Source organism: Neopelma chrysocephalum, unplaced genomic scaffold (assembly GCF_003984885.1).
Source record: "Neopelma chrysocephalum unplaced genomic scaffold, ASM398488v2 Primary Assembly neopelma1_129, whole genome shotgun sequence".
NCBI classification, from domain to species: domain Eukaryota; kingdom Metazoa; phylum Chordata; class Aves; order Passeriformes; family Pipridae; genus Neopelma; species Neopelma chrysocephalum.
The window spans coordinates 796,149-823,457 of NW_020897791.1; the positions used below are offsets into that span (position 1 = coordinate 796,149).

Here is a 27,309-nt window from a genome sequence, read left to right on the forward strand (position 1 = left end):
ACTGGGGTGGGGAATTCAGGAAAAAATTCTTATTGGAAAGGGTTGTTAAGCAATGGGATAGACTTCCCAGGGAGGTGGTGGAGTCCCCAGCCCTGGAGGTGTCCGAGGAAGGACTGGACGCGGCACTCAGTGCTCTGGGCTGGGTGACGAGGTGGGGATGGGGCACAGGTTGGATTTGATGACCTTGGAGGTCTTTTCCCACCTCAATGATTCTGGGATTCTGTGAGTTGGGTTCCTGATGGCCACATTAAAATTCCCCAGAGCCAACACCAAGAAAAACTCATGGATTTTATTGTGACAGAGCTACAGGAAAAGCAAGACCATGGGGAAAATGGCCACAGTATTTACTTTTCTCATAAAATATTTCAGTACCAACATCTTTTTCAGATGAAATATAAAACTTTGAGGGCTTTGGTAGAAGACTGAAAAATGTCAAGTGATAATTTGGGATTGGACTGAAGGGGAAGGAGGGGCTGTTTGCTTTGTTCTTAAAAAAAAAAAAAAGGCAAATCCCCTGAAAGGAGACATTTCTCATAGAAATATCACTGCTTTGAAACCAGTCAAAGGAGCTGCTTTTTGTGAGATAAATATTGAGATCAGCTTGAAACTGAGTTTGAACAGTGAGTCCAAGACCTGCTGAGCCACTGGAGGTTCAGTGACTCATGTGCCACCCAAGAGAAACCCCATAGTGGGCTGGTTGGGCTTTGAGCAACCTGGGATAGTGGAAGGTGTCCCTGCCCATGGCAGAGGGCTTGGAATGAGATGAATTTTAAGGTCCTTTTCAACCCAAACCAGCCTGTGATTATAAAAACAACCCACTGGAGGAGAGATGTGCAGCCTTTGCTCTCCAGGGCTGCAGCACAGTCTGCTCTTAGGGTTTTAAAAATATGTATTATGGTTTCATACCTGAAGCTTCCCCCTGCTCCTGGAAATGGGGAAAGGATTTCTCCTTCCCAGGGATTGCTCCCATGTCTTTATTTCCTTTGTCTCCAAATCTACTTACAGAGGAGGGAGAGCAAAATTATGGGCTTAACCTTGACCCCATAATGTCTGGCTGTCATCTTCAGTTAGTGGTTAATGCAGAGCCTTTGTTGTAAGAGAGTTTTAATTAACTTATTTAAACCCAGATATTTAAACCCAGCTCTCTGGAGACCCTGCTCTGTGTGCACTAAACAGGTCAGTTCTCAGCCTCCTCCTCAGAGCAGAAAACAGCCTGAATTGCCTCAAATCCTGGAATCAGTTTTGGGCCCCTCAGGACAAGAGAGACATTGAGGGACTGGAGGGTGTCCAGGGAAGGGAACAGAGCTGGGGAAGGATCTGGAGCACCAGGAGCAGCTGAGGAAGCTGGGGGGGCTCAGCCTGGAGAAAAGGAGGCTCTCTACCCTTCTTGCTCTCTACAACTCCCTGACAGGAGGGGGGAGCCAAGGGGGGGGGTCGGGCTCTGCTCCCAGGGAACAAGGGACAGGATGAGAGGAAACGGCCTCAAGTTGCACCGAGGAAGGTTGATATTGGAATTAAGAACAATTTCTTCACTGAAAGGGTTTTCCAGCCCTGGCCCAGCTGCCCAGGGCAGTGGTGGAGTCCCCATCCATGGAGGGATTTAAAAGTCATGTAGATTTGGCACTTGGGGACGTTGGTTAGTGGTGGCCTTGGCAGTCCTGGGTTAATTGTTGGACTCGATGATCCTGGAGGTCTTTTTCAACCTTAATGATTCTATAATTCCATATTTCCATGTGATGTTTATCTGTAGCACATGAGCCTTTGATTGAGTAGCTGCAGTTCAGCTATTTCTCATGTGACCAGTGTAGAGTTTCCCCAGTTTTGCTGACCTAGAACACACAAAAAATGGACATTACCCTCTCTTCTCTTTTCATCACAGAAAAGATTCATTTTCCAGACGGTTGCAATATCATTCCTGATTTTTTTCCATGCCCTGTAAGCTCTGAAAATGCAAAGGATATCCAGGAAAGCTGCCATAGTTCACTTGTGTGGGATGAAATGGTAGAGAAAAAGGTATTTAAAAATGAGAGCAGAAGTTGTGGGGGATGGGAGGTCTTGAAAGGACTGGAACTGATTCCTCTCCTGGCTCTTAACTGAGATCTGAAAAATCTCTGTGGGTTAATGAGGAGCAGTCACGTTGAAATGTCCCTTATGTACATGACAATCTAAGACACCACCTCTCTGGAGAAAAATATTAAGAGATATCAATGTCCAGTGTCTGAAAATCACAAAGGAAGAGACATTTTCATGGAGACTGAAGAGCAAGAAGGAGTTTTCTGGATGGTGAAAGTCTTAAAAATGTGTTGGATACCTAAACAGGCTACAAAGAGAGAAACTATGGAAGAAACAATTGGAAGAGAGGGTAAAAGAGAAAAATTAAGGAAGAAAAGAGAAAAATTAAGGAATAGAAAAATTAAGAAACAACTGGAAGAGAGTGTTTAATTCCCAGCTACTTCAAACCGTCATCCCAGCACCTGGTTGACCAGCAACAGCATCCTTTTCTCTAATTAATTTACTTTCAAAGATCAATTAATTGATGTTAGATCCCGGTTTGGTTGGCTTTGATCCTTTAATTGCCTCTCTTTATGTCATGAAAATGTAGCTTTGCTTTCTTCAGACATCTCCCTTCAAGACTCACATTTGGTACAGGATGTTTATATTATATATATGTTTTATTTATATTTAGCACAGGCTTAGTGGGATTGTAATGGGGAGGTGTCACTTAAAATACTCTGGGCTAATCAGAATCTGTGTTTTGGACCATGTCTTGAGTTTTTTGGGGGTTATTTTATCTGTTCCTTACATAAGAAAGGTCTAAAGACAGAGATCTCGGGATGGATGGCCCAGACTTGTCACTTTATGTCACCAAAGTCCACCAAAAATCCATATTCCTCTGAATGCTCAACTCACACTGTCAAAAAATCATCTGAATTGAGACAAGAAGGCAAATTTCCAAGCCTGTAACAAGTGTTATTTGTGTTAACTTCTCCTGCACCACTACTCAAATCCTCTCAAAAATCCTAAAAATAAACGTAGAGAACTCAGATGTGTCACAGGAGGAGTTGATAAAACAGGTATGTAAAAGCCTTTTTTGGAACAAAGGGAACAATCCAGAGGGCAGATCCATGGAGAATGGCCCGGGAAACGAGATAAGCTTGGAAGTTCCCAAAATCTTTTCCTCAGGAAGGCTCAGGAATTGATTGTTGTGGGAAGAACAACAACATTCCTACGTAAGTGGATCAGGATGGACCCAGGTGGAACTGCCCATTTCTTATGGCAAAACCTGGGATAACTGACCGCAGGAAGTAATGGAGTCATGGAATATCCTGAGTTGGAAGGACCCACAAGGATCATCAAGTCCAACTCCTGGCCCTGCACAGACACCCCAACAACCCCACCCTGTCCCTGAGAGCGTTGTCCAAATTCTCCTGGAGCTCTGGCAGGTTTGGGGCTGTGCCCATTCCCTGAGGAGACTGTTCAGTGCCCAACCACCCTCTGGAGGAACAACCTTTTCCTTTCTATCTCTGTGAATTTTATTATCAGAGTCCAGCTTTGATTTCCCTGGTGCTTTGATCACTCTCATCCTTCCAAAATAATTTTCCAAGCTGTGTCCCTGTGAAAGCTGAGAGATCTCATTCCCTCCTTCCCAATGAAGAGCTGATGGGGGTAGGAGGTCCTACTGACACATTGATTTTTCCTCACCAAAAATAGTGAATTTGCCTAATTTTTTTAACCTGTGGCTCATGGAATTGTCACCTCAGGCTTTTATATTTGTTCAGGGAGAGGAATCCAGCCCAAAGTCACCGTAAGAATTCACGGAGCATGTGAAACCAGACCAATCACAGGGGTAGAACTGAGCCTAAATGCTGCATATTTTTCATTCTCCCAGCCCAAAAAATCAATAATCCATATCTGAAAATATTAGGAGGGTTTTATTTCATCAACAAATGGCGGGTTCTTCTTGCAGATGCAATATTTTAGGTTAATTCATCCACCATCAGCAGGATTTCTACTCCCTGCTCTCTCTCACTCTCAAGAATTTTAACACTTCCTAGTGTCTGTATTTATAATTTTTATTTATCAGGGTTGACTGAATTCAAATCTCCCTAAAATTCTTTTGGGCAACTAGAAAAATGGTGAAGTTTCCAAACAACAATCATTTTGCATTTCTCGTTTTCTTAACATCTGGCAGCTGGGGAAGCAGCACTCCCTCCATATCTCCCTCAAAGATGTCAAGAACAATCTTTTTTATATTTTTGGGTTCTTTTTTTTTTCTATTAATAGAGACAAAAAAGAGTTCAGTAACCGTAATTTCTTGCCTGGTTTATTCCAAGGACCAATTTAACCTGAGTGTCTCAGTTTGTGTTCGCATCTATTCATATCCTTCTGTTCTGCTTTGAACTCTACCGGGAGAGATCTGTGGAAACATCCATTGCATCCTGGCAATTTCCCGCTCTGGGAATTCCTTGGAATGGTTCAGAATGGTGTAATATTCCTGAGCATGTTGCTCTAATCCCACAGAACCAGAGAGAGGCACCTGCCAGCAGGTGGGATTCCCTGTTTGCTGGAGTGTTTATTAGCTGGCACTTTTCCTAGACTGTCTATATTTAATTCAGGATGTTCTCCTTCAGTTCACTGGCGTGAAATAAAGTCCACAAAGCATCAGGACACAAAGAGAAATGTAGAACTTTGTTTTCTGCAAATAACCACCCTCATTTGTGCATTTTGGGGAGCACTGGGTGCTCTGAAAGCAACAAAACCCAGGTAGAGCTGGTAAACCAAGGTATCTTGGGGTGCAACAATTGTGGGTTTGCTGCTGTGGACCCAAAATTGTCACTCAGTGGTAACACCCAGCAGTGCCAATGACACACAAAGAAGAGGAAACACAACTGAGATCACTAAAAATAACACTCTCCTGTAAATGCCAGACTTATTGCCTTTGTAGGAAGGACAAAACAAGTCTCTGAAGGCACTATCCTTCTCAGGTGTCTGGGCAAAGCAACCAGTGGGATATTTTTGTTTGGTTTGATGTTTGTTTGGAGTAAAACCAAACTGGAACAGGAAAACTGCTGCTTGTTTTGACAGTGGCTTGATTAGAGAGAGGCACAAGGAATAGATCCTTCTTTGGGCAGATTAAATCCTGTTACTTGTGGGAAGTTGCCAGAATAAAATAGTTTGGCTTCAAAAAGAAGACTTCATGAAGGCCAGGTCCCACAGAACATTTTGGGGGAGGCACTGGAACAGGTTTCCCAGAGGAGTTGTGGGTGCCCCATCCCTGGAAGTGTCCAAGGCCAGGTTGGATGGAGCTCTGAGCAACCTGAGGTTGTGAAAGGGAGTGAAAGGTGTCCCTGCCCAGGGCAGGGGGTTGGAACTGGCTGATCTTGAAGGTCCCCTCCAACTTAAACTCTTCTATGATTCCAGGATCTTAATCTAGGGAAGGGCACACAACAGCAAATCCCAGTCTGTGATGGTCCATCCTGTTCCATTCTGGGATGTTTGGCCTCTGCCAACGGGAATTCAGCCAGGACAAACCCCACATGTGGTTTGGAGAACAGCACAGGCCAAGGACTATGTCCAGTAGATATTTTGGATACAGTAAACTTCTTTTGGGAGTTTGGGAATGCAGGTACAAGCTGAGCTGAGCAGTGTCCTGAGGGACTGGAAAGAATCCTGGCAGATACAACCTTGTGTTCAGAGGTACAGTTGTCTCCCCCTTTCCATGTGTTTGCCTTTACAATACACCAGTTTACAGGGAGAAGTCTCCTTTTCAGGAATGTAGGTGGAGGTTTATCTGATTTTTATGAGTTTTTCATATCATTATAACTCATTTCAATGGATTCCTAAATAAATCCTCTGGTTTTGGCACTTCCCAAGGCTGTAGAGTGTTTTTCAGTTCCCATAACCCTGACACAAGCTCTGACTCTTTGTTTCCAGGGTTTTCTGAGAAGGGGACACCAAGGATTCAGAGAAGGCTTCTCCAAGCCAGCAGCCAAGAGGCAGATTCCAAAACTGAGGAGTTGCATCTCCTTGACTCCCAGGTTGTTCTGCTCCATTGGTCTGGGATGGTTTGAAGTTCCCTGCTCAGCCAGATGCTGCTTTTTAAAGATTTCCATTTGGAGCTTAAAAATATTGGAATGTTGAAGTGAGGGCTGGGAAGCAAAATCAGTTCCCAAAAGTCAGCAAAAAAGTCATAGAGGGGAGGAAAGGGAAAGAGAGGAAGGGAGGAGGGAAGTGAGGAAGGAGGGATAGAATGAAAGAAGAGAGCAAGGAGGGAAGGAAGGAGGAAAGGAGGGAAGGAGGGAAGGAAGGAAAAAGGAAGAAAAAAGAAAGAAAGAGAAAGAAAGAAAGAGAAAGAAAGGAAGAAAGAAAGAAAGAGAAAGAAAGGAAGAAAGAAAAAGAAAGGAAGAGAGAGAAAGAAAGGAAGCAAGAAAGAGAAAGAAAGAGAAAGAAAGAAAGAGAAAAGAAGAAAGAAAGAAAGAAAGAAAAAATAGAAAGAAAAAGAAAGAAAAAAAGGAAGAAAGAAAGGAAGAGAAAGAAAGAAAGGCTGCCTCCATAATCCTGCAGGAACCAAAGCAATTACTCCAGGGAATCATTTTTTTTCTATTAGACCAAAGGGCAAATTTCACCTGCTGGTGTCTCCCAGGGGCTGGGGCATGAAAAAAATGAGCCTCTGCTACAACACAAGCGAAATTAAATAAAGAAAAAGCAAAGCTCACAAAAATCTACCAATTAAAGAGTCAACACAAATGTACTGAGCAATTCAAATGGAGATATTTATATAAATAAACTCACAAACACATAAATTTTTCTATAAGTAAACAGTGGAAGGTGTCCCTCAGGTTGGAACTGGATGATCTTTAAGGTCCCTTCCTACCCAAACCACTCTGTGATTCTACAAAGTTTTAGGCTCAGGCCAGTTTGGAGAGACCCTTCAGTGCCAGTGTGATGGGGCCTGGGTCAGAGAGAGCTTTGAAGTGGATTTTACCCAAAATTTGAATTAAAGTGAGCACAAGAATCCCACAGATCTGTCTTTGAATCTGTAAATATTTTCTTTTGGGAACTCCAGCTACATAAACATGTTGTTTCAAGAGAGGTCTTTGGGTGTGCTGGGGAAAAGGAGAAAAAAATATTTTAAAGCAAAGTTATTCTTTGATTATTGTCTTAGAAAACAGATCCATTTCTCCCATCATTAGTCCAGCACTTTCCAGGGTTTTCTGCCTTGCAACAAAACTGCATTTTGGGGTCTCTGAGGAAAAGCCTCTTCTCTTCTATATTTCATGAGGTTTGGTCACACATTTCTATGAGTTCCCCTGTTTTCTGACTTTCACACCTGACCAAGTGTCCCCTGTTTTATCTCTGTTTTCAACATGTAGCTGGAAGTGGAAGGTTCCCTTGTCAAAGAGCTCAGCATAAAATCAATCAAACAAACTGCTTTTCTTCCAACTTCTTTGCCCAAAACTTCCTAAGAACCATACGCACAATGAAGAAAAAAAAAGGAAGAGAGGAATTGCTTTTTCACAACAGGGACTCATAACCTTCTTTAACATAACAACCAGCAATTTTTTCAGAACAATTTTTGCAGTGGTTTTTTTTTTTTTTTTAGTGTTGCTACAGTGGCTTTGGGTTTTTAGACACTTAAAAATAAGTATCAGTTTTAACTATTTATGTCCTGGTTGATATCACACAGTTTTGGCTTATTCACTGTCAGGCAGGGTGGGGGGTTGTCTCTTTTCCCAATTGACGGGTTTTCTTGTAATTATTTCTCAAGTAAAATTTCATGGTTTTGCAGAAAAAAAGATTGTGGTTGACAACTTGTGGTTAAGAACTGGCTGATGGTCGAGCCCAGAGAGTAGTGGGGAACTGCATCCAGTTGGGATCCAGTCACCAGTGGTGTCCCCAGGGATCAGTGCTGAGTCCAGTCCTGTTTAATGTCTTTAACGATGATCTAAATGAGGGGACTGAGTCCATCATCAGCAAATTATTCTTAATGAAATTCCTGGAATTGCGTTTATCTGGGATGCAGTTGCCCGAAATGGATTGAATTAGGGCAAGTTGAAGGAAAAACCCACTGAAAATGGGCTGGGGTTAAGTTGCACTGAATTTTGGTGAATTTATTGGCACAAGGAGTTGCATTTCCACTGAAGCAAGGACAGGGAGGCAAGGAGTGCAAAATGAGGGCTGAAGGGAAGGCATCAGGGAAAGCAGGAAGCTGGAAGCATCAGTCCCACCTGGTGGATGAGGAGAAGGCTGTGGATGTGTCTATCTGGATTCCACCAAAGCCTTTGGCACCGTCTCCCATGGGATAGTCCTGGAAAAGCTGCAGCCCACGGCTTGGACAGGGGCACTCTGTGCTGGGTTAGGAACTGGCTGATGGCTGGGCGGGGAATGGAGCTGCATCCAGTTGGGATCCGGTTACTAGTGGTGTCCCCAGTGCTGGGCCCAGTTCTGTTTAATGTCTTTATTGATGATCTGGACGAGGGGATCGAGTGAACCATCAGCAAATTTGCAGATGACACCAAGCTGGAGGGGAGTGTTGATCTGCTGGAAGACAGGAGGGCTCTGCAGAGGGACCTGGACAGGCTGGAGAGTTGGGCTGATTCCAATGGGATGAGGTTCAACAAAGCCAAGTGCCAGGTCCTGCACTTTGGCCACAACAACCCCCGGCAGCTCCAGGCTGGGACATAGTGGCTGGAGAGCAGCCAGGCAGGAAGGGACCTGGGAGTGTGGATGGACAGGAAGCTGAACAGGAGCCAGAGTGTGCCCAGGTGGCCAAGAAGGCCAATGGATCCTGGTCTGGATCAGGAACAGTGTGGCAGCAGGAGCAGGGAAGGGATTCTCCCCTGGACTCAGCACTGGTGAGGCCTCACCTCGAGTGCTGTGTCCAGTTCTGGGCCCTCAGCTCAGGAAGGACATGGAGGGGCTGGAGCAGGTGCAGAGAAGAGCAACGAGGCTGGGGAAGGGTCTGGAGCACAAGTGTTGTGAGGAGAGGCTGAGGGAGCTGGGGGGCCTCACCTTCCCAACACTGGCCTGAGTTACCCTTCTCGTCCCTCTTGAAGATAGGAGGGATATTTGCCTCCCTCTGCTCCCAGGAACCTTCCTTGACCACCACAACCTTTCAAAGGTAAGTGAGTTGACCTTGCAATGACATCAGTAGCCACAGATTCATCCTGCCATGGCCCATGAGTTCTACATGTCTGGTTTGTCTTAGTGTTCCCCAACTTGATTCCTCCTCCACTAAGGATAAATATTCCTTGCTCTGGTCCAGGAATTTCTGAATGCTGATCTTATCAGTAAAGACTTAAGTGAAGAAGACCTTGAGTACCTGGGCCATTTCCATGTTCTTTGTCACGATAATTCCTACCCTGTTGAGCAGCAGGTCCTCATTTTTCCTACTCTTCCCATTAATATGCCTGTAGAAAATTGTCTTGTTGTCCCTCACCAGATTTAATTCCATATGGGCTTTGATTCCCTGCTCCAGCCTCATCCATCAGCTCTTTTTTATTGGTTTCTTCTGCAGATGGAGCCACATGGAGATCTCCAACACAGGGGAACATCACCCCAGTGCCAGAGTTCACATTTGTTGGCCCACCTCACCAGGCTTTTGGCAGCTCTGCCAGGTTCCACCACATATGGAGTCTTGTTCCATGGGAAAACATGGCATTGTTTTGTCCCAGTAAAGGCAGGAATCCTGACTTCAGGGAATTTGGAGGCAGACTACTTTTTGATGTATCCCACCAAGAGGTCACAGACTTCAAGAAGAAAGGAAAGACATGGGATAAGGGTTGGAATTTATGTTCCACCATGGGATGGAATTACAAGAGTGGTTTCTTCTGGATGAATGTTCATATAAAGACCTGCTGGGGTTTAAGACACCTCAGATACAACAAGAAAGAAACCTGTGCCACCCTAAATCCCAAAAATAGGGTTCTCAGGCAGGGGAAAGGTTGGGAAGTTGAAAGGGCAGGATATTTCCCTTGGTTTTCTTTTTAAATGTCTTGTTAAAAAGAAGCTCTGCTCCATATTTTTAGGGGGATAAAGATTCCCTTGTCAGGACTTCAAGGCTCAGTCACAGCCTTGGGCTCTGTCTGGGGCTTCTCAGAGTCCATTTGATGGGTTGTCCCTGGAAATCACTTTCCCTTCACCAATGATTTCACTTGCAGGCCCCTTTCCTATATAATAATCATAATTCCTGAATCCCTGACCTTTACTCTTTCCAAGATTCAATTCCCCCACTCCATGAGGAGCCAAAAGGGTCTTTCTTTTGCTTCTCCCAGGAATTCTGCTTTCCCAGGATATCATTTCCCAGTATAACTTCTGTGACTTCTATCAAGGGACTGTTAACACCTCTGCTTTGGAAAGTCACTGAATTTAAGATTCTTGAACACTAGTTATAAGTTCCTCATGGTTTTTTTTCCCAGTGTTTATATTTCTCCTGGATATCTGCAGTTGCTCATTGGATCCTGGAGACAGGATTCTATTCCCAGATAACTCTTATATTTTGTAGTATCCAGATCTTGGATGACAGGCTGGAAAGACATGTTAAATATCATAACAACAATGCTACAATGCATATGTAATATTCACAGACACACACAGAGGCACATTCAAGTTCAATTCAGAGAGATTTCCCGAAGGAAAAATCATTTCCTTATACTCTGATTTATTCTGATGCCTTATTCCTTTCCATCTCCATTCATCAAGGCCTGAATGGGATACCAGCTTTAATAGCTGCTAATTAGCAATATAAACCATCCACCCTGCAAATCAACGCCAGAATAACACTGAAAAGGGAAAAAAAAACCCCATGTCATAATAACAGTTGGATTCAATGATTGAAAGGGGGGAAAATGCAGTTGGATTCTTAATGTTGAGAGCAATTAAGAGAGAAAGGAAAAATTACTGATTTTCTCATGTGAATTTGAAGCAATTAAGAAGGGCACAAAATAAACCTCGGGACTTGAATCCCTCTGACTTCCTCGTGTCAGCTCCTCGCTGTGCTTCAGGAGCTGAAGCAGAGCTGTGTGTGTGTTTATTGGCAGCTCCTGTTTGGTTTCGTACTGGAACGGGAAAGCAAAGCTCCGACTTCCACGGATTTCCCACAAGGACAACTGGGAAGAGGAGCCACGTTCTGGATTCGGCTCCTGGCCGTCGTTTCAGTGGGTGCAGCTGTTTTGCTTTTGCCTGGAGGGTTGGCGTGTGCTAATTGGGCAAAGAACAGTAATTAGTCAGTGTGTGTGGGAGGTGATTTGTCTGGATCCCACCACGGAGCCTCCCAGAAGGCACGGATGCTCCAAGGGATGATATGAACACCCTTTAATTGGCTGGACAACTGGTTCAAAGAGCAGTTCCTGCACTGAAAACACTTCAAATTTGTGGCACCTTCCTCCCCCTCCCCAAATCCTTCCTGCTCTGAGTGGAAGTATTGACATCCATTTGAAAAATAGGAGATTTCCACGGAGATAAAAAAAAGGATCATTTCTGGACATATGAGATTACACATCACAGAGCGACAAAATCACAGATTATGCCAGGTTGGAAGGAACCCACAAGGATCATTGTGTCCAACTCCAGGCCCTGCACCCACTCCCAAGAGTCAAACCATGGGCCCAAGAGTAAATTCATTAGAGAAAAAGACGTTCTAAAATCAACCAACAAGGGAATTTTAAAAAGTTCAAACCTGTGACCTCTCTTGAAAGGGCATCAGTATGAATTTCCAAATGCTGTGGAGCTGAAGAGTGGCACTCACTCAACATGAAACTGTCCCTTTGAGAGGATATAAAAGACCCCCGGAAATCCATTGCTCCAGAGGATTGGCACACACATGTTTGAGGTGAAACACAGCAAGAGGGCAGAGGGGCCCAAAAATGGCTGATTTTCAAGGATCACCTCCTCCAAGCTCAGGAGCAAGGCATCCCAACAGGGAAGAAATCTGGCAAAGGTGCCAGGAGGCCTCCATGGATGGGTTGAGGACATGCTGAGCAAACTCAGAGCAAAAAAAAAAAAGAGGTTTTCAGGAAGTGGAAATGAGGACAGGTGGCCTTGAGCAGTCTGGTCTAGTGGGAGGTATCCCTGGAATTAGATGATCTTTAAGGTCCATTCCAACCCCGTTACATTCCATGATTCTTGGATGCTAAGACTAAAGACAGGGAATGGCTGGAGCTGTGTCGGGGCAGGGTTAGGTTGGATCTCAGGAAAAGGTTCTTCCCCCAGAGGGTGGTTGGGCACTGACCAGGCTCCCCAGGGAAGGGATCACAGCCCCAAATCTGCCAGAGCTCAAAGAGTGTTTGGACAACTCTCTCAGGAACATGGTGGGATTTTTGGATGGTCCTCTGCAGGCCAGGATTTGGACTGGATGACCCTTGTGAGTCCTTTCCAACTCAGGATATTCTACCTGGGAGAGACATTCACAATTATTATCTCAATGCCCAGTGTTCCGAAGATGAACATGTTCATGCCATGTCTTCAATACATCATTTTAAGGGCGAAAACCAAACAATTAATTGAACTTCACTTGGACACCAGGTTGTCCCAAAGTCTTTTGGGCAACAGGGGACACCGCTTTCAGTGTATTTGGACTTCAATCAAAGCAGGGATCAGCTGCTGAGATTATTCTGACTTCAGGAAAGGCACAAAATTCCTGTGAATCCAAAAGTTAAAGCCAACCAGAAAAGGGACAACTGTTTATGTGAAGCATTTCAAGTTGGAGTCCACTTAGAAGGTGTTGGAACAAGCAAAGTCCATGTGTCTGTCTGTGCAGCTCATTTCCCTCAAGAGCTTCAAAAGTCCTCCTGGAACACCTTGCATCAGTTTGTGGGGAGAATCTTCCACCTCATGGGATCATAAAAAAATAGATCCTCCATCAACCAGCTTCTGCAACCCAGATTAGGCAAATATGTTATAAATTTCCTATAAAATTCCTTGTGGAAAGAATCAGTTCCCTATATATGCATGCATAAATATATTTCTGTGTATATATAAATATGTATATGTGTGTATATACATACACACATACATATATATATATTTAAAGTCGGGAAGGCACTGAATAAATTTTTGGGGAGATGGTTTTCTCCTGCAGTGAATGTTTTTTCTGGGGAATTCAACCAATTTCCTTCTCTCCCATCAACTCCCCAGCATTCCCCCTTCATGATCCTGTTTCTCAGGTGTCTCTAAAGTGGACTCAGAGGAGCTCTTGGTGCCCTCCTGCCTTTCCAAGAACCCAGGAATCAGGGTGGGCTCCTGCATAAAGCCTTTTTCTGTGTAATCCTGTTTATTAAAAATTAGTTATTAGTCTGTGGATGATGTTGTTTTCCAAGTCAGTCACTGCAAGCCAGAACTACTTTTTCTATTGTTTCTATTTAAAAACAAACACACACAAAAAAAATGATAAATCATCATCAGATATTCTGTAAAAGCCCAGATATTTCTGGAAAAGGCCAGAGCCCTCCACAAAAAAAAAATAATAATGAAGTGTTTAAAGAAATGTTATATAATGTGAAGGTCTACAATGGAATACATTACATTCTTAGGCAATTCAGGCTATACTTTCCTTCACTTCCCACTGCTCCTAATAATACTCTTTGTTCCACTCTAAGCCAATCTTTCTCCTTCTTTGTTGTTTGTTCCATTCTGCAAAGGCTTGTAGACAGTTCTGGTGCCCTTAGTCATAGATTAGACAAATTGCACATATTGTTTCCTTTTAATCTCATCTCCCTCCTGACTTTTTAAATGCTTGGAGTTGTTCTCCACCATCCTCTGCAGTTTACCGACACTGCCTTGATATTTTGATGTGCTCAACGAGCACGATTCCGCAGTGGGAGTCAGGTACATGCTCAATCCTGGCTGCTCAGCAGCATTTTGGAGAAGAAACATCTCATTCCTGATTGCACCAGAACATGTGATTTTGACAGAGCTGTTGCAAAGAGATATTCTAATTAAAGGCAAGGCTCGGCCTCTTCTGCCATGAAATTAATGGTAGGACGAGGGAAAAGGGCCTCAAGTTGTGCCAGGGGAGGTTCAGATTGGATTTTGGGAAGCAAATATTCACTGAAAGAGTGGTTGAACACTGGAACAGATGGCCCAGGGCAGTGCTGGAGTCACCAGCCCTGACCATGACACAGGAACAGCCTTCGTGGGTTTGTGTTCACATTCTTTCCTTCCACAAAGCGATGTCTTTGGTCAAAAGGAAGACTTCATTTTTTCACTTGAAGCTTGAAATTCATCACTGACATCAGCTCTGGACTCCTAATTTCTCTTCCCCTCAGCAGGAAAGGTCCTTTGGTGCTGGTATCTAATGGGAGGTGCCATCTGAGACTGCACAAAGTGCTGCTGGGTTGTATTAATTAACAAAATAAAGATGGGATGATTCATCTGGTCTGATTTCCTTGTCCTTCAAGACAAACTGCTTTTCCTGCTCTTTTTGTGCACCTCACTTTGCTGGACTCCTCTCTTTGCCTGGGAGGCACAAGAGCCTCAAGGACTTGCCACTGGTTTGGAAAATGAGTGGTGGGAGAAATCCAGGCCCTGGGGTTTGATTGCAATGACCAAAAAAGAGCTTGTGAAAGAGCAAGCAAGCAGTCACTGCTCTGACAGAAGAGGGTAATATTTCCACTACCAGCAGCACATTGACACTGCAATGCTGTATAAAAGACTATCCATAAAAGACATCATCTCAAAGAATTTGCAGCGTAAAAGTTATAAAGCCACAGATGTATCAGGAAAAAAATACTCTAAGAAAGGTTGTTCTGCCTTGAACTGCTGCAGTTGCTGCTTTTTCACCTTGTTTAGATTGGAAGAGGATTTCTGTGCTTCAGGGAATCGTAGAATCATTGTTTGGAAAAGAGTTCCAAGATCATCAGGTTCAATCTCTCGACCTTCACACTCAACCATGTTGGGAAGTGCCACATCTCCTCATTTTTGGAACACTCAGCCTATCGATCCAGCCTGTCCAGATCCCTTTGTAGGTCCTTCCTTCCCACAAGCAGATGGATTTGAAGCCCCACACTGGCATGCTGCCCTAAGGCTCATCTCTAGCAAGCCTGGTTTTATCCCCTTCCCCCTTCAAACCCGGTTTAAAGCCCTCACAATCAGCCCCCAGCTCGTGGGACAGAACCCTTTTCCCACTTTGAGATGGTGAAACCCAGCTGCCACCAGCAGATTTGGTGATCCAAAAAGCCAAAATTCCACCTGAGCCAGGTGTTTATCAGGTAGAAGGGAAATAGCCAAAATTCTACCTGAGCCAGGTGTGAATCAGATGGGAGGGAAAAAGCCAAAATTCCATCTGAGCCAGGAGTTAATCAGGTAGAGGGGAAATAGCCAAAATTCTGCCTGAGCCAGGTGTGAATCAGATGGGACGGAAAAAGCCAAAATTCCATCTGAGCCAGGTGTTAATCCGGTGGGAGAGACTTCTCTCTTCAATCTCATCAGTGCCAACCTGAACAGCCAATAGTGGGCATCAATCCAAGGGCTGGACCAGAACCAGGGAGATTCCTGGGAATGCCTCCTACACAGGGAGGCAATAGAATTCCCTCTGGGATGAGTCTGGGCAGCAAACAAGTTGTCAGGAGTGGGATTCGAACCCACGCCTCCAGGGGAGACTGCGACCTGAACGCAGCGCCTTAGACCGCTCGGCCATCCTGACCTCTGAAATCTGCCCCTTTCCATGTCCTTTGGAACAACCTGGAAAGTTGTCATCCAGCCAGTGTGTCCTTCAAGTGTGTGGAGCATTTCCTTGGGCATCCAGGACTCTCCTCTGCACTCCAGCTGGGAAGCAACCACCTGGACTCTGGAACCGACAGGAGGTTAGAGCCGGGTGGGGATCGGTCCCTTCTCCCAAGGAACAAGTGATGGGACAGGAGGAAAGGGCCTAAAATGCACCAGGGGAGGTTAAGATTGGATATTAGGATAAATTTCCTCACTGAAAGGCAGTGGAACAGGCTGTTCAGGAAAGTGCTCCAACGGACTTCGGTGTTCAAAGGTGCTCAAAAAGTGTGGATGTGGCACTTGGGGATATATTTTAGTGGTGGACACAGTGATGCTGCATTAACCATTGGACTCGATGATCTTAGAGGTCTTTTCCAACCTTAATAATTCCATGAGAAGGCCTGGAGTTCTCTCCTTCCTCCCCCATCACTAAGTGGCACAAGAGGTTAATAATTAACGTGGGCTAATTAACCAGTGAAATACCATAAACCAGCAGAATTAAGGAGGGAAACAAAACCCCAAAGAACCACCAGAAAGACAAAATTAAAAAAAGATACGCTAATTTCTGGCACATTCCTTTACATCTGCCAGCGCCTTTCTTTCACTTTCTCCTTTTTTTTTTTTCCCTTTTCTCTTTATAAAGTGCTGGAATTTTTCCAACAGTCTTTAGATGAGCTGACACTGAGTTATGCATGAGGTGATGTCTGTGTGTGTGCAGGAATGTGGCTTTCCTCTCGTCCCAACCTCATCCCAGCTTCCCAGAGATGCTCTGAGCAAGGTCCTGTGTCGCTTTTGAGAGGGGCAGCAGAACAGCAGAACTTCTCTAGGACCAGAGAAAGGGCTGAGGAAATGCACTTTCAGTGGAAAGGAGGGATTTTTATTCCAAGACAAAGTGAAATTGTGGTAAGGGATAAATCTTTCAGAGTGGCAGGAGTGGCCAGCAAAATATAGCTGAGAAAGAAAAAGCCGTGGAAAATAAATATTGCCCCTTATGCAACATATGCTGGGTGTTGGAAATAAATGATCTTTAAGGTCCCTTCCAACCTAAACCATTTTATGATTCTATAATTATGTATATACACCATTACACAGGATTTTTCACTAAAATGTTATAACTGTATCTTCAGAGGAACACTTCAGCATTCTTGTTAACTTTAGTCTCCTAAAGAATTTCCTGAGCTGGTGAGGGAGTAGGTTCAGGATGTCTATAATTATCAGCTGCTTCTGCCCACATTCCTGGCTAATGGAAAATTATTAATCTTGAGCCCTGGCTAATGGGCCACGTTTGGAGACAGAGATTTGCTCAGGCTTGGCACTACAAATCCCCAGTTCCTCCTTTGAACCTCCACAGGTTTTAGTTGAAGCAAAGCACTGCGTCATCCCTGCCCGTCACAGGGATATAGCCTTAAGGACATGACCTTTTGTCATGGGAGACAGCAGGGGCAGAGAAGGGAATCAAACAGCAGGGAATTGAGTATCCACCCACCACCAACCCGATGTGCCTCCTGGCTTTGATTAATTTAAAGACAGATATGGAGGAAAGGCCCTATGAGGAGCAGCTGAGGGAGCTGGGCGGGCTCAGCCTGGAGAGGAGGAGGCTGAGGGGAGGCCTCCTCACTCTCTGCAACTCCCTGACAGGAGGGGGGAGCCGGGGGAGGGGTTGGGCTTTTCTCCCAGGACAAGGGGACACAGCCCTGAGCTGTGCCAGGGGAAGGTTAGGTTGGACATGGGGAAGAAGTTCTTTGCAGAGAGAGGGATCAGCCCTTGGAATGGGCTGCCCAGGGAGGGGTTGGAGTCCCCATCCCTGGAGGTGCTGAAGCAGAGCCTGGACGTGGCACTCAGTGCCATGGGCTGGGTGCCAAGGTGGGGTTGGGGCACGGGTTGGACTTGATGATCTCAGGGTCTTTTCCAACCTTGCTGATTCTGGGATTCTGTGAAAAAGGGCAAGAGGGAAGTCAGAGGCCCTCAGTGTTGACTTAAATGGTGTTCAGGTTCCTCGAGCGCTTTGGGGACTGGTGGCATCTGGCTGTGGGTGGACACCGGTGACTAAGGAAAGGTGTTTTGCAGAGCTCCAGCTGGTGAGGAATGAGCTGTGTGAGGGAAACACAAAGCCAAGGGGTTTCCATTGGGTAAACAGTCTGCATTTGGAATGCTTTGTATGAGAATAAACAGCCTGCCCAAAGCAACCTGCCAACTTCCCATCAACACTGTGTCCTTTTAAAGCACTTTTTAAAATTTTTTCTAACAGCTTCACATCCTCCCAGGCAGGATCGTGTGACAGTTTTGGAATCAATGAGGCATTTGGCATTTCCCTCTCACCTTGCCTGCCTTTGGGTTGGCACAGCTCCACAGCCCAGGTTTTGTGCCTGTGGATCTCTCTTGTTGGAATATTAAAACAAATGCCACCGTGGCTCATCCTGGCTGGAGAGAGGAGAGGGGGCAGGGAAGTCTCTGTGGCTCATCCTGGCAGATGAATCATGAACTCAGAGGGACATTTTGGAAGGTCAGGGCAGCACCACCTACTAAGAACAAGGGCAGAGCCACAACCCAAGGCCAGGCTCCTTCACAAAAGGTCACTCACTCAGGGGACATCCCCAGGGACCTCTGTACCATCCTAATCAGTACAAATACTGGAACATGCTTTAAATACTGATCCCATGCCCAGCAAGTGGCATCTTTAAGTGGGAGAGAGGTCAGAGCTCTCATGTCCAATGTGAGAACCTCTCCTTTGATTACTGGGACTTTGCAGATCTGAGGGTGTCATACTGTTACCCCCCAGCAGCTTGGGAGGGTACAAGAAAAAAACTACAACTTTGGAGTTGGAGCCATTAAACTGTATTTTTGTAGACACTCCAAAATTTACAATGAGATAACACAGGTTGTCACACAGAGGGGAAAGCAGAGGGGCAGCACTGATCTCTTCTCCGTGGTGGGCAGTGACAGGAGCTGAGGGAATGGCTGGAGCTGTGCCAGGGGAGGGTTAGGTTGGATATCAGGAAAAAGTTCTTCATCCAGAGGGTGGTTGGGCACTGACCAGGCTCCCAGGACAGTAGGCACTGCACCAAGGCTGCCAGAGCTCCAGGAGTGTTTGGACAACACTCTCAGGCACATGATGGGATTCTTGGGGATGCTGCTGTGCAGGAACAAGAGCTGGATTGATGATCCTTGTGGGCCCCTTTCAACTCAGGATATTCTATGATTCCATGTTTCCAGGAGTGTGCTGGCCCTCAAATTATCAAAAATATCCTATTTCTACCAGGGAAGTGTCTCCAACCAAGCTGCTTCAAGTGGAAGCCAATGGTGAAGGAGCCAAAGGAAGGTAATTCCACAGGACCACAGATGACAGGCCCATGAATTTGGTGATGACCAGCCCAAGGACTGTTTGTGAGCTGTGGCTCCTAAATGAGCCTGTCTAACACCCCATCCCACTGCATTTTGGAAATCTCCAGTGATGGGGACTCCACCACCTCCCTGCGGAGGTTGTTCCACTGATTGACTGAAAAAATTCTTTGTTATATCAAGATGAAAACTTTCTGATGTGTCCACATTCAATTCATGCTCCCACTACTTGGCAGAAATATGTGACTCTAATTAGTCAATGCTCATTAAGGGAAAGACTTTATTTCAGAAGAATCCCTTAATTTTTCACTCATTATTTGGGGGCAGGAGGAACAGGAGGTTTATTTATTTAATTACCTTAGACATAGGAGGCTCTAAGTGCTCATCAAGAGGTGTAATTAAGCCAAAGGCACTTGCTCCAGGCACAGATCTCCAGAGTCCAAGAAGACAAGGGAGAGGCTGATTGGTCATAGCCTGGAATCATGAAAGGAGTCCTTAAATCCCAGCCCAGTGCAAACCAAGATGCAGAGGAGTTTTCCTTTGGAATAAAAAGGGTTTGTACACTGCTTTAGCCGAGCGGGAAGTGCCAGAGGCCCCTGTCTGCACTGCTGCCCATCCCAACATCCTCAGGGTGCCGGGATGTCGCTTCCAGACTCCCAGAGAGCGAAGGAACAGGGACAGCAGCGGGACCGCTTTGTCTGTCCATGAGCACTGCTGCCCTCTCCCGGCTCCAAAGCAGATAAAACCAGAGGAATTCGGCTCGGGAAGGACGGGAATGGCAGCAGGGAGTGCAGGAATACCGGGCGGGGAGGGGGAGATGCACAGCCCGCTGACGATTTTGGGGCAAATTCACGCTGCCTGCAGATGCTCCCCCGAAATCCTCACAGCCACTGAGGTCCTACAGAGCGGCTCCTGCTTCCCAGGGTTTTGTCACTCTGCAGGGATTATGGAATGGTTTGAGTTAGAAGGGACCTTAAAAATCATTCAGTTCACACGCCCTGCCATGGGCAGGGATGCCACTTATTATCCCAGGTTGCTCCAAGCCACATTCAACCTGGCCTTGAATACTTCCAGGGATGGGGCAGCCACAGCTTCTGTGGGCAAGGGATGGCAGGATCTGTCTGTAGAGGGCACCCAGGCTATTCCCACGTGGGGAAACAGCAATTTCAAGTGTTCCTTCATGAAAATCAGACTTTTTCTGACCTTCAACAGATTTGCTGGAGGTTTTGCACCCTTGTCAAGCACTGGGGATTTGCAATGACCTCCCCCTTCTCCTGCCAACAGCCACTGTCTGCCCCAGAACACGTGTTCATACACTAACAGGGAGGCTGTGTTGGCACCTTGGGCCATTGTTTTGAGCCCAGCCTGTCTCCATCCTGTTCCCTGAAACAACTTCTTTGCCTCCCAAGCTGAATTCAACTAAAGGCTGCCCAAAAAGGCTGAAAGATCATCATATTTCAACAGGTTTTGTTACAATTACAGCCCCAGCAGGGCTGAAGTAGCTCAGCTGGGAGAGCGTTAGACTGAAGATCTAAAGGTCCCTGGTTCAATCCCGGGCTTCAGCAGGGTTTTCCTGCCCTTTTGGATGCCCAGGGCTGGGATTCCAGTACAACAGAGACATGGACAGGTGGGAGAGAGTCCAGCAAAATGCCAGGAAGGTGATTACAGAATGGGAAAGGTTGGAAGGGACCACACCACAGTGGGTCATCTGGTCCAACCTCCCTGCTCAAACAGAGCACAAGGCACAGGATTGTGTCCAGATGGGTCTGGAATATCCACAGTGAGGGACACTCCACACCATCTCTGGGAAACTTGTTCCAGTACTGGGTCACTGCCCAGCGAAGAAGTTCTTCCTCATGTCCAAGTGGAACTTCTTGGGCATCAGTTCCTGCCCATTCCTCTTGTGCCATTGCTGCCCCCACCCCGAGCAGAGCCTGGTCCATCCTCTACCTCCTCTCTGCACACACAGACAGACAGGGATGAGGTCTCCTCTCAGCAACTCTTTTTGGGACTGAACATGTCCAACTGTCTCAGCCTTTCCTCCCAAGAGAGATGCTCCAGTCCCTCCATCATCCTTGTTCCTCTTTTCTGTTGTTCTCCTCTCTGCTGAATCTCTACAGCTGCAGGCCAAGGGCTAGAAGACCAAAGAAAATGAGCTGGCATTTGTTCTCAATCCTGAATCCAAGTGTCTTACAGAGATTTTGTCCATATGGACAAACTCTCACCCTCCTTTTCCCCCTCAAACCAGGGACTCACATCCCTGTCACCTCCTAGGTCTCATCTGGCCTGAGCCAACTTACAAACTAGGCCAGAACATCAATAGGGAGAGCTTGACAGGAAAAAAAACTCTTTGCAAAACATCCTGAAAGTTTTTCTTCCAGTGCTGGAAATGTGGAAAGTCTTACTTGGGTCTGACAAGATGTTGGCTCAGAAAAATCATACATTTGCTGAGCTGTGAACATGATTCCCCGAGAAAATGTGCTCACTCCTCAACTCACGTTGCATCTTCACATGGAACTTCAGGTGGATCTGTGGGTCCTTTGGAAGAGACCTCGTGCAGGCAACTTGAATAACTCAGTCTTGGAAAGCCCTCAGCTGAAAGTCAAAGGGGTGAAATTCTCTCCCTCACCTTTCTTTTGCAAGGAGAGAAATACCAGCAATATTTGAAAATAAGCAGACAGCTCCACTAAACATATTTTTATCTGAAGTCAAGCAACTAATGCAAAGTATCCCCCACACACTTGAACCCTGCTGGAGGAAGGCCAGTCCAAAGAGAAGACGGTGCTTTAAAATAGAAGAGAGGCAAGTGGAGAAATGGTAATTAATCACATGAAGAACGAAAGAAAAATCAAAGGTCAGTTCTGAAAACTGAGAAAAGCATCCAAAACCAATTAAGGAACACTTAGAGTCTGAAGCCCTTTGTATACGAAGTCTGCATCTCTAGATGAGTCATCTCTCCAGCCTGCAAACTTCGTATTTTTCCTCTCCCAGTGCCTTTCCAGGCAGGTGCCTTCACCAATCCCAAGCACAACTTCTCCCAGCCCACCTGCTCCTCCAAGCAGCTTGGAAACGAGGGGAGCAAAGTTATTCCTGCAGCGGATAAGAAGACTTGGAAGAGGTGCAGGGTTCTCATGTCTAATGGTGGGTCAGATGAAGCCAAACCCATCTCTCCCTGGGTTTTCTCCTTTACTCACCAGCCCACAGCAAATGCCAAGTGCTGCTGTTCCTGGCGGAGCTGCCGACAGTCGTGATTCCTCGGAGCTGAAAATAGGAACGGTGCTGGCAGCAGCTGATGCTTTTGCTCACAGCTCCCAACTGAGTGGGCTACCTCCAGAAAGCAGATGGCCAGGGAGGAACTCCAGCAATTTGCTACAAAACAGCCCCCAAATCCCCCTTCTCCCACTGCTCTGAGAGCTCAGCATTTCATGACATCTAGTGGGCAAGGCAGAAACTTGTGCTGAGAGGAATCCCTTGGAATACAGTGAATGAACTGGCCCCAGAGAAGGAGAGAGATGGAATTAAACAAGGAAATATAAAGGACGAAAAAAAAAAAAGAGCTGATTTCCTCCTTTGAAACAGAGTTACAATCCCAGCAGAAACTCCAGGGGGAGACAGGAAAGGAAAACATTATGGGGAGAACAAGTGATTTGAGAAAGATCATACATCAGGTCAGCCCCATAAAGTCAATTATATTCAATCCTGGTCCTCTTCTTCAGCAGTTTCTCCTGCCTCCTGGAGCGAGGAAACCTGAGCTCTCTGAGCAGGGACATCACCCAGAAGTGCCAGAGAAAGGAGAAAATTTTCTCAGAGAAACCTGTGGATCTATTTTATGAGGAAACCAGGAGTTATCTGACAGGGAAAGCGTGACACGGGAACACATCACTGAAGTGTGAGATGTGAACCCCTCAGGACAAGAAAGACATTGAGGGGCTGGAGCGTGTCCAGAGATGGGAAAGGAGCTGGGGAAGGGTCTGGAGCACCAGGCGCAGCTGAGGGAGCTGAGGGGGCTCAGCCTGGAGAAGAGAAGGCTCAGGGGGGACCTTCTTGCTCTCTACAACTCCCTGGTGGGAAGTTGGAGCCGGGGGGGGGTTGGTCTCTTCTCCCAGGTAACAAGTGACAGGATGAGGGGAAACATCCTCAAGTTCCATCAGGAGAGGTTTAGGCTGGATATTAGGAACAATTTCTTCACTGAAAGGCTGATCCAGCCCTGGCACAGGATTCTGAGGGCAGTGGTGGGGTCACCATCCCTGGAGATGTTTAAAAGACATGCAGATGTGGCACTTAAAAGACATTGCTTCACAGAGCACTTGGCAGTGCTGGGTCAACAGTTGGACCTGATGATCTTGGAGGTCTTTTCCAAGCTTAATGATTCTGTGTTTCCAGATTCCTGACTTGTGCATCAAAGATAGGCTGCAAACAACTAAAATCACCTGCCCAGTCAGAGTTTGGGAGCCATTTTAGATTCATCTTCTCTAGTCTAGACAATATCCTCAGGATGGGGTGCCTTGTTTACTAAAATGAACAAATTCCCTCAATTCCCTTAAAAATAACCTACCTCTATCCATTTATTTGGAGGAACACGTCAACATCTGGCCAGATGAAACCCATCTCAATGCACCAGAGCATCCAGATCTACCTATTCTTGGGTTCTCTGCAAGTTTTAGCACAGGGCCCTGCTGTCTTCCACTGAGATATTTGCAGAACTCAATAGATGGGAAAGAAAACACTGGAATTCAAGTGGGATTTGCAGGTCTGTGGCCCTCCAGTGTTTTGCAGGTGAGTGTGAGAGGAGAGATTAACCCTGATGCTGCCAGGGAGGTTTCTGAAGCCATGAAGGATGAAACCAGTGATGAGGCGACATGATGAAGCAAGAGAGGTCCAGTTTCTTCAAGGACCCCACTGTGTGTTCATCACATCCAGGTCTTTCTTTTTCCTGCCTTCTTTTATCCCTGTCTGTCTAAATATCCCTTCTCCCTTTCCAGCGGCTCTAAGACACATCCACCTCTTTCCTTTCCTGCTCAGAGAATTACCTACCCCATTCTTCATCCTCCTATGAGGAGCAGAGTGAATTTATTCAAGTTGCAAAAGACAACTTTTGTTGCCTCTGCCCAAAGATTTTCCTCAAACCACCTAACTGAAAGAATCCCAGGAGCTCCTGTTTGCTTTCAGAGATCACCTCACTGATTGCTGCTGTGTTGCCTTGCTTTGCTTTCTTGGCTGTGCCTTCCCAGAGCTGTTTCTGTTCCAGGATTTCTGAGTCGTGGAGGAAAGGAAAAAAAAAATAAAGAAAATAACTTTCTCCTTTGAGCCAAGCACAAATTAGGCAACTGAGCAGACAGAACCGATCCAGGGGAGAGTGGATTTGTAATCTAAATTACCGTGGAATGAAAGCACCATCCTCCCTCTGTTCTCTAATTTAAACATTGTTTCCCATTCTTCTTCCCTTTCTGTTAGACTAATTCAGTTGCCTTTGGTCTGAGGGCAAGGAAATCTCATTTGCATGTTTTAGAGGACATTAATTACAAGTCCTTTCCCCTCAAGGCCTGGTACTCCTGCTCTGACTGGGAGCTCGGTGTGTCTGCAGCCCCAGCTCCTCAGGGGGCCCTTAATTATTGAGCCTATTGAGCTGTACCTGAGTAACGAGCTCGGGAGTGAGCAGTGCCTCCCTGGGGGTCTGGCTGGAAGGAGAGGAGGGGCACTGGGAAGGGGATGAGCCACAGAGCAGCAATTCCAGTTTGGGAGAAGGTGTGAGGGTGAGAAGGACAGAGCAAATGTCATAGAAGCATAGAACCATAGAATCATTGAGTCATAGAATCATGGAATCACAGAATAGTTTGGGTTGGAAGGGACCTTAAAGATCACTTAGTTTCAACCCCCTACCATGGGCAGGGACATCTTACACTCAACCAGGTTGCTCAGAGCTCTGTCCAACCTGGCCTTGAGCACTTCCAGGGGTGAGGCAGCCACAGCTTCTCTGGGCAACCTGTGCCAGGGCCTCACCACCCTCACAGTAAGGACTTTTTCCCTAATATTTAATTAAACCTACTGTCAGTTTGAAACTATTCCCCCTTTTCCTGGATTATCGGGCTTTATTGAGTGGTGAGGCCCTGGCACAGAGGAAGTGTCCAAGGCCAGGTTGGACAGGGCTTGGAGCAACCTGGGCTAGTAGGAGGTGTCCCTGCCCGTGACAGGGGGGTTGGAATGAGATGATCTTAAAGATCCTTTCAAACCCAAAGCCATTCTATGATTCTGTGACTGAAGTGCCCTAATCCTGTCCCAGATTCCCTGTCCCACAAAGCCTGGAATCACCAGATTCAGGACACCAGTCAAGGTCTGGTTTTGGCCTTGCTGTGGTGGAGGATTGATGACACCCCAGCATAAAATGCCTTGAGCATCCCTTCCTCACCCAGGCTTTCTACTGCACTGACACATGAAATTCAGGATGCAGTTTGTGCCATAAATTCACCCATGGTAAATAATTGGAGTATTTTCAGGCTTATCAGTCACCAGATCTGAGGAGTTGGTGGCCTCATGCACCCTTTCAGCTGTGATGTCCCACATCCCAGTGCTGGTGACCATTTCTTACCTGACCTCTTGCATCCTGTTATGTCAACAGTCACCTCTTGTGTCATGTTCTGTCTGTCCAGAACCTCTGAAGAATTTGTCCAGTAAGGAACAATCTGTCCTGCTTTTTTTTCCTGTGGTCTCCCTTCTTAGCTTTGTATCTTCTGGGTTCCGTTCTAAGGTGAGGAAAGGTCTTGAGAGCAGGTTTAAGTTTCACCATAATATTTCCATTTTCCCTCCACATACCTGGAGTTTCCCCCTGGAGCTGCTCAGGCTCAGAGGTTACATTTGGGTTGGTCTATTAAAAATTACCAGCTCTGGTCTCCCCTGACACAGAATGGCTTTATGATAAACCTATTTTTCTTGAAAAACAGGGTAATCCCATACAAATTTCTTCACCCATATCATACCCTGGAATTGTTTAAGACAGTGTTAACTTATCAAGGCACAAAACCCAACCAACCAAACATGAAATGGGTCACTCTAAAAGTATAATAGAGCAAAAGATTGACTTCTAGACTTGGGGAACATCAGTTGAACTCTTCTTACAAAGCATTTCTTGGGGTGAACTGGGCTGAGTCTGCTCCCCTTGGATGATCCAGATCTTATAAATGAGTTTGGGCTCATTTTGAAGCACAAAAATATTCAAGCTCTCCCTTTCCTGCAGAGCTCCTGGGCTCTGATTATTAAATCCTTCAGTGATGCTGGTGTGCAGTGGATGAGTCTGGACCTTAGACTGGACCTGGAACCCAGCCTGACCCAATGTGTGGATTTTTGTGCTGTAGGTCATAAGAGATTTCAGTTCCTTGAGAAAACAGTCCCATCTGAAAAGTTCCCTCTCAGCACCTTGATCAAACCATTTGGGAGACAGGCCAAGGCAGGTGGAAGGTGTCCTTGGAGGTCATCAGCTCAATCCCCGATTTAAAGAGGACCTGCTCTTCCTGTGCTCCATTCTCCTCATTAGAAAGTTTTTCCGGAGCGTTTGGTGCCACTGACTCCTGCCAATCCTCCTCCAGAAGACGGCAGGAGGCTGGATTTGCTCCTCAGTGCATCTGTCTCATGGCACTGACAGCAAACCCTGGATGTTATTTCCAGAGGTTTGTTGTGGCAGGGAAGGGAGGGCTGGGGGCCATTTGTGTGGCTGTCTGTGAACAGCAGTGAAATTTAAGCCTCTGCTGCGTTTTATTTATGGGGTGTTTCCAGATGCCGAGCGCAGAAATCATTTGCTTAATAAATAATCCAAATAAACAGACTTTCCAAGTGCCTCATGCTCACAGCCCAGACAGCCACACACTGAGTGACAGCCTGCCAGGGAGCTGGAGGCTCTGGAGCAGCTCTGTTTTCATGGAATCATTAAGGTTGGAAAAGACTTCCAAGATCATCAAGTCTAACCTTTGACCGAACACCACCCTTCCCACTAAACCATATCCCTGAGTGCCACATCTCCTCATTTTTTGAGCACTTCCAGGGATGGTGACTCCATCACTTCCCTGGGCAGCCTGTTCCAGTGCTTAACCACTGTTTCAGTGAGGAAATTTTCCCTCCTATCCAACCTGAACGTCCCCTGGCGCAGCTGGGGGCCATTTCCCCTTGTCCCATCACTTCTTACCTGGGAGAAGAGACCAACCCTCACCTCACCACAACCTCCTTTCAGGGAGTTGTAGAGAGCAAGAGGGTCTCTCCTGAGCTTCCTCTTCTCCTTTT

At 46.1% G+C, this 27,309-nt stretch overlaps 2 long non-coding RNA genes and 2 other non-coding genes across 4 annotated transcripts; 2 read left to right on the top strand and 2 right to left on the bottom strand.

Annotated features, from left to right (window-relative positions):
- Positions 1 to 1,885: 1,885 nt before the first annotated feature.
- LOC113974985 lies at positions 1,886 to 9,677 on the top strand. The gene is made up of 3 exons (XR_003536724.1): positions 1,886 to 2,013; positions 5,935 to 6,038; positions 9,518 to 9,677. It is a non-coding gene; the product is annotated as an uncharacterized LOC113974985 (long non-coding RNA).
- A 5,880-nt stretch (positions 9,678 to 15,557) lies between these two features.
- On the bottom strand, positions 15,558 to 15,640 carry TRNAL-CAG. Its single transcript has one exon. It is a non-coding gene; the product is annotated as a tRNA-Leu (tRNA).
- A 35-nt stretch (positions 15,641 to 15,675) lies between these two features.
- LOC113974982 lies at positions 15,676 to 24,811 on the bottom strand. The gene is made up of 3 exons (XR_003536722.1): positions 24,674 to 24,811; positions 24,076 to 24,294; positions 15,676 to 15,784 (listed from the first exon to the last, which is right to left on the bottom strand). It is a non-coding gene; the product is annotated as an uncharacterized LOC113974982 (long non-coding RNA).
- Positions 20,534 to 20,606, top strand: TRNAF-GAA. The gene has a single exon. It is a non-coding gene; the product is annotated as a tRNA-Phe (tRNA).
- Positions 24,812 to 27,309: the final 2,498 nt, after the last annotated feature.